Here is a 7,739-nt window from a genome sequence, read left to right as displayed (position 1 = left end):
AGCACATTCAGTCCTGTGCCTGATGGCCATCACAAAAACCACTGTGAGACGCTAAATTTGCGGTTCATGAAAAGCAACGTCAGCACAACAAGTGCAGAGAGCGTATCCTGACAAATTTATGACCTGCCGTACACACGGAATACCCAAAGCACGTTCACACGTTCGCCCGTTTACACTTTAAGTGGCATTGAAGGTACAGGTACAAGAACTCGTATATTTGTCAAGAAAATTTATTTATTCGGGTACTTGATAGTTGCGCTTCTTGTACACGGCATTTACTTTATCCACTGCATTTTCATCCAACTCGACACACGTTGTGGATTGTATTATATCCATGTCTCTCCTACTGCAACTGGGTCCATCGGTTTCATCCTGTCTGCTCATGTTTGTAAGATAAGGATTATGTGGACGTACGCTTGGTTGAAAACTGGGAATTATGTGAATTTCGGGCTCGTTATCACAGCAGGCTTTGATGCAAAAGAAACAGCAACAGATTAGTAAGATCAGTGCAATAGCACCCAAAGGAGCTACCACATAAATTAATGGTATTTGCAGATGTTCATTTTTTTCATTTAAAGTTTCCCAAAGCTCTTCAAAAAATTTCTTAAATTCCATTTTTTTCGTAGTCCACAAAACACAGGCGAATTGCTTTGCAATTAAAACTGAACTGAAATCAAACCGATCGAAGAAATTCCTTTAAAAACTTCACACTTCAGATCCCGTACATATAAATATGAGCATTAATTTGTGGCTTTACACTGCGGGTTTCTGTGCGTCATTATTGTGTCTAGAAACAATAGAGTAAATGCAAAGCTTCTGTTTAGTATTTCTGAACTAATTATAGAACAAGCTTTGGGTGAGGCTGTAATTTTTATTTACCATGCACTCATAAATATGACTTTAAAAAAAAATTACTTATATGAGTGTATATTATGAAGGCATAAGAGAAATCTTCATTTAGTCGAGATCCCGAGCATAGGATACCCGTTACTTATTTTAATCAAGGAATCAAACCGAAACAAATAAAGGTCGCGGATCCGGTACGTTCCGAAACAACAATTTTGAAACATTTTAAAATGTTAAGATGTCGTTTTATAGTAGATATGACATCGAAATAAATAACTAGACCTAGAGCAATAAAATTTTTTTGAGCGTATGGAAAATTGAATGATGGCTTAGTATCGAAAATATATCAAATTTTTTGAAAAAATGTCAAGGGGTATGTATAGAAAATTTAATGATAGATGGCTTAGTATCGAAAAAATATCAAATTTTTTAGATGATACAAATTTAAATGCAGAATTAATTTAGAGGCGAAATCATTAACAAAATGACATTCCGATTAAAAATCTGATCATTTTTAATGAAGTTATGAGAGATCAAATTTTTTGAAAAAATGTCAAGGGGTATGTATGGAAAATTGGATGATAGATGGCTTAGTATCGAAAAAATATCAAATTTTTTAGATGATACAAATTTAAATGCAGAATTAATTTAGATGCGAAATCATAAACAAAATGACATTCCGCTTGAAAATCGGGTAATTTTTGATGAAGTTATGAGAGGTTAAAGTTATTGAATAAATGTCAAGGGATATGTATGGAAAATTGCATGATAGATGGCTTAGTAACGAAAAAATATCAAATTTTCTAGATTATATAAATTTAAATGCAGAATTAATTTAGAGGCGAAATCATAAACAAAATGACATTCCGCTTGAAAATCGGTTAATTTTTGATGAAGTTATGAGAGGTCAAAGGTATTGAATAAATGTCAAGGGTATGGAAAATTGCATGATAGATGGCTTAGTACCGAAAAAATTTCAAATTTTCTAGATGATAAAACTTTAAATGCATAATCAATTTAGAGGCCAAATCATGATCAAAATGACATTCCGCTTGAAAATCGGTTAATTTTTGATGAAGTTATGGGAGATCAAAGTTATTGAAAAAATGTCAAGGGTATATCAAATTTTTTACATGATACAAATTTAAATGCAGAATTAATTTAGAGGCGAAATCATAAACAAAATGACATTCCGCTTGAAAATCGGTTAATTTTTGATGAAGTTATGATAGTTCAAAGTTGCTCAAGCCTCTGACCTAGCCACTTTACAAGTCCAAATTTTTCTTAATTTTGACATGATTTTTTACAAGAATATGAAAGGTCTCAGAAAGTGTTTAAAGTGTTGTTTTATACTAATTAAGATATAAGGAGTTGATTAAAAGTGAAAACTTAAGATTTAAAATTTTGAATTTTCGAAAATCACAAGGGGGGACCCTTACCAACTTAAAAATAATTAAATTTTCTAAATTAAGTTCATTAAGTTATGACAGTTGGAAGTTGGTCCACTTTTTGACCTAGCCACTTTCGGTTCTTGTAAGAAAATTAAATTCGGTTTCGGTTTTAGCTCCGGTACTAATAATGAAACGGTGAGTTTCGGTTAATGGGTCCGATACCGGCTGCGGTGTTATTCCCTGATTTTAATATATATAAAAGTACTTAAATGAAATTTCTACCTAATGAAATCTACTGCATACTTTTAGGTGGTTGTATTGAACGAAATAACTTTATTAATGACTTTGGTTAGCTATTACTTTCGTTCTAGATGTCCAATCTTAAGTTATATTATAGATAATATTAATAGATAGCGTTATTTACTTTAAAACTGTATTATCTTCAAAACTAAAATTAAGGGGTATACAATTGCATTTTTAAACATTATGCAAACTCCAGCTAGATTTAGTTTGATTTACTTATATACTTTACTTATATATATTTTATGATCTTTCCTACAGAAATTTCAATGCAATCAAAAATTAAAGCAAAAGCAAGTTATTTTCTTAACTGCTTACTTAGGGTATTTCGCATTCGAGCATTCTTTACATGAGCACTCGAGCTTGTTAACAACTTTGCGAAAGTACTTTTTTAATTGAATGAACTTACACTGAGCGAATTTTCGCTGATGACTTACGCTTTGACATGCGTTAATTTCAATTAATGATGAGCAGTTATATTTATTCAATTACATTCACATTTTTAATAACATGTCAATTACATTCACATTTTTAATAACATTTCAGGGCTTAAAATACGTAGCAAGTTCACTGAAACTTGCGGAGCAGTGTACAATTTTCTTATATCGAATATTCAACATTGACTTTATCATGCAAATACTGATAAGTCTTAGTATATGTATATTTAATTTACTTGAACATTTCTGATGCGATAAGAAAGTTTCGATTGCTTAATATAATTTGTACTGCAAACTGGAATTATTGTGTTTTGAATTTTATTATATATATGTATCTAGATATATATTCAATAGAACTCTGTCTGTCTATTTTGATGGTTTTCACGGGTGCTGCGTACGACGCTAAATTTGCGTTGAGATGGACTGACAGGCTGACAGGGTGTTTCGTGTTCGTCGGCCATCTTCCTTTTACAACACTCTCGCACACACAGATAACCGTAATAGAAATAACAGATCAATAACAGCGCCGATATGAGCATAGATGGTATCAGATATAACGCACTTATGCGAAATTGTGGAACCGGAATTGACGTTGTGTTCATTGTGTTAATTTTAAATACGTACTGCCTTCAGTCTGGAATGAAATAGAGGGCGCTGAGTCAATTGGTTTTCGCGAGAAAGAGAAGAAGAGCGAGAGAGAGTGCGAGAACGCTGAATGAGTGTTCATTGAGAATGAGTATATACAACTTGTAGATGCTTACATATATATATATATAGTATATCATAAGTCCGCTCAAATGTGTGATTCACACAAGTCGCGAGTTTTGTTTCTGGTTTGTCAAATCTCTCATTATCGACAAACGATGCGCATATTGCCTCGGGGATTGCTCAGCTCCAGTGCCAATGGGAATACCCTGTATTCGGGCATGATAAACAAACAGCCAGACAAATAGCATATCCTCCATGATGAGTCCTGCAAACTGCGTATCTGCAAAACCAAACTCAATTCAACTTTGAAATTGTTTGCCGCGTCGCGTCGGTGACTGCCACTGACTTCTGACGCTTTATGACGAAGTAAAAAGCCACAACAACTGACAGCCACAACCAGATGTGTGTGTTGTCAATCACAACAACAACGTTAACAACAACAACGACTAGCTTTTCCATATATGTAGTTCTCATATGCTCTTATCCTGGTTTGAGACTGATGAGCAAAGTTTTGATTAATTTAAATTTATACGCATTTTTTTTCAATGTAATTATCTTGAAGCCTTATAACCAGGTACAGTAAATAATGATTATTTTGTTTTTTTTTAATTGAAAAAATCATTCTGTTAAAAAACGTAAAATATACCAAAATTTTTCTTGAAGGGTAATCTATGCAATTTCCACATGATCTTAAGATTTATGATTTCTATTTATTATTTTTGAGCAACCAAGTAAATGAAAATAAATTCACTGACTAGGAATGTGTATCAATTTTGTCCATATATTCCTTTTAAAAAAGTCAAAATAACACCTTGAATTTTTTTTTTATTTAAAAAAATAAAACTCAAGAATTAATCATAAAAAAATAAAACTCAAGAAATAATCATAATTCTTTGAGTTTTATTTTTTTTATCAATAATAATGATTATTCCTGAGTTTTTTTTTTTGCTCAAAAATAATCATAGGTAAAATAATAAAACTCATAGAATAATGATTATTTCTTGATTTTTGTAATAAAACTTATAATGATTATAGTCCCTGTTAAAAACGCAAAAAGCTTTAGATCAAATTTTATTTCATTTTTATTTTATTCTTTTACCTCATTGTGTAGGTTTTGACCAACTTCAGTTGTGTTGGCATTTAAAATCCTTTGTAGCGCAAAAATCTCTTAGACGAAAAATTGTTGTGGCAACTATTTTCAGATTCCGATTTAAGCTCGTCTCTATAAATGTACAGATATCTATACATTTATCTGTGTGTATTGGTAGAACTCGTGCTAGTGGAAATAAGTTTGAACTCACAAAACACAAAGGAAATTTCGCATTCAATTTCGCAGGCGTTTGACTCGATGTCTGCAGGTGTGCCAAGGTGTGTGTGTGTGTGTGTGTGTGTTAAGAGTGTGTGTGTGTGATGTCTAGCTTTGCCGATTGAAGTTCATTTTTAAAAACTATTTGGGATTTCAAGTGATTTTATTTTTTGCCTTTTCTTGAAAAAAAAAGTCGAACTTTTTTTTTAAAGCTTTTAAAAAAATGTCTGTTTTAAAGATAGATTTTTAAATGGATAACTCTTAGTAAATACAGAGTGAAAAATATATTATTTAAAAATGTATTGTAATGAATTAAATATTAAAGACTTTTGCTTGCCAATTTTTACTATTACAATTCATATGCTATTATCTTTTCGTCAATTTTAACACTGCAGTGAAACTACTTACATTTATTTAATTTTTAAAAAAGGTATTAAATAGCAGCAAATATTTCAGAGAGACTTATTAATTGTCTTCCCAAGTTTGATAGAAACTATTAATTTTGAGGAAACTCTTAACACTAAAAATTTCTCGAAAAATGAGAATAGATGATCAAAATATGATTGCATTTAAATTTGTCAAATTAAGACCCGCATGAAGAGGTTCTATAATTTGTGGCACCGTTTAGGGGAAAGAAGTGTTGTTTGCCACATTCAATTGTGTGTTTATTTATTTATTTGACCCCTTTGCAACAGCTCCCCTGCCCCGCCCCCTGCGACTCGTTGCATAAGTCTTTTGGCAAACGTGTTGCATACTTTGCGGCTGCAGCTGCTGTTTATTTACCTTTTGCTGACGTCCCTGACAATGTGTTGAGTGTGTATGATGTTGTCGATAATGATGGCAGCCACAGACACATTACCCTGCCACACCCCTTACAACAGCACCTGTAATTAGATGCACAACTTGAGTTCGTCGTGTGTGTGAATTTAATTAAAACTTTCGCTGCTTAAAGTTTCGCCCAAAAAAATAACTTGGGCATTTTTATCGAGCGTGAAAGTGCGCGAAATGCAGCTGCCACTTAAACATGCCACACACACACACACACACACACCGATAGGCAGACGGGGCAGCCAATTGCATAGAGAAGAAACTTTGTCGCAAAGTCAAAGTGCAAAGTGGCAAGCTTGTTACACTTACAACATAAATCAGGAGTTGCAACTTGCCGGTCTTGCAACAGTCTCTGCCCCTCTACCCCCCTTCGTTTTCTGCCTCTCTTCTTTGCCCACTCATTTGTCGGCTGTCTGCTGATTGTCTATCATCGAAGGAAGGACATCATCACAGGGTGAGTGGCATAAGTTTTGGTTTTTGGCCAAGTTTCGGCAGCATTGGCATCCCTTTGGCATTGTTTTCGCTTCTGAGGATGCCTTGTAGCATGCTGCAGTTGCAAGCTGCGTATTTATGGCATGCCACAAACGTTTATCTAAACTACATAAAGCAATAAAAGTTAAAAGTCAAATAACTGTACGATACTTCAAGTTTCTCTTGTTATTGTCATTTTGGTTCATGTTGTTTTGCTTGTTGTAGCTGTTACTATCCACGTTGTTGTTGTTGTTGTTGTTGTTGAGGTGTCTGTGGTTGCAACTAATGCTGATCTGTGAAGCGTCTGCCATTTGGGGCAACCTTTGCCATCATCTCTGCATAGAGTTCTTAGATCATCTTGAATTCCCTACAAAAGCAACTCTCAAAAGTATTTTTAGCAGACCATAACTGCTTTTAAATAGAAAATACCTTATAATATTTATTTTAAAAGTTATTTTATAGCATTTTGTATTCAAAAAATCTTTATTTAATAATTGCAAAATAAATTTAAAGTTTATAATCTTTATTTCAAAGTTACGAAATAACATGATTATTTATTTTTTTCCATGAAAAATAATATTAAATTCAAATTGGATATTTATTGGCAATATTTGGGCTTTTGTGCCTATTTTATAAAATACTTTTTTATGGATTTAGATAATTACGACTGAAATAGAAATTTTGTAAAATCCATAATATTCAAAAAATATTTTATCACATTCAATTATTCTTTTTTTTTTAATTTTGTTTAATCGGTGTTATTTGTAGTCTCTGCTTTATTGAGTATAAATAAGATTAATAATAATATAAATATATTTATATTTTTTACGAAATAACATGATTTTTTTCCATGAAAAATAATATTAAATTCAAATAGGATATTTATTGGCAATATTTGGGCTTTTGTGCTTATTTTATAAAATACTTTGTAACGGATTTAGATAATTACGACTGAAATTGAAACTTTTGTAAAATCCATAATATTCAAAGAATATTTCATCACTTTCAATTATTTTTTTTTTAAATTTGGCTTAATCGGTGTTATTTTCAGTCTCTGCTTTATTGAGTATAAATAATAATAATAATAACATAAATATATATATATTTTTAAACAGTGAATTTACTTAATTTATATTTAAATGAAAATTTCAATTAGTTTCTCTCCCAATGAAAAGTGTGTAGCGTATTTTTCAGGTCATTCTAACCGATTTTAGTCCAGTTTATGTATCTGTTTCCACTTACAAGCTGTCGATGCGAGTTGCAGAGCTCTGCAGTTGCTTGTGACCCGATGGAATTGTTGGGTAGCAGGGGAGAGGGAGGGGGCGACTGGTATACGGAGCGTATGCGCAACGTCATAGCAGTCGCTGTATCCTTTTAATCCTTTTGGCATTGCATTGAGTTTGATTTCACACGCGAGCACAAAAACAATAATATTATGCCACAAACACTCGA

Source organism: Drosophila innubila, assembly GCF_004354385.1.
Source record: "Drosophila innubila isolate TH190305 chromosome 3R unlocalized genomic scaffold, UK_Dinn_1.0 2_E_3R, whole genome shotgun sequence".
NCBI classification, from domain to species: Eukaryota; Metazoa; Arthropoda; class Insecta; order Diptera; family Drosophilidae; genus Drosophila; species Drosophila innubila.
This window is presented reverse-complemented; position numbering follows the sequence as displayed.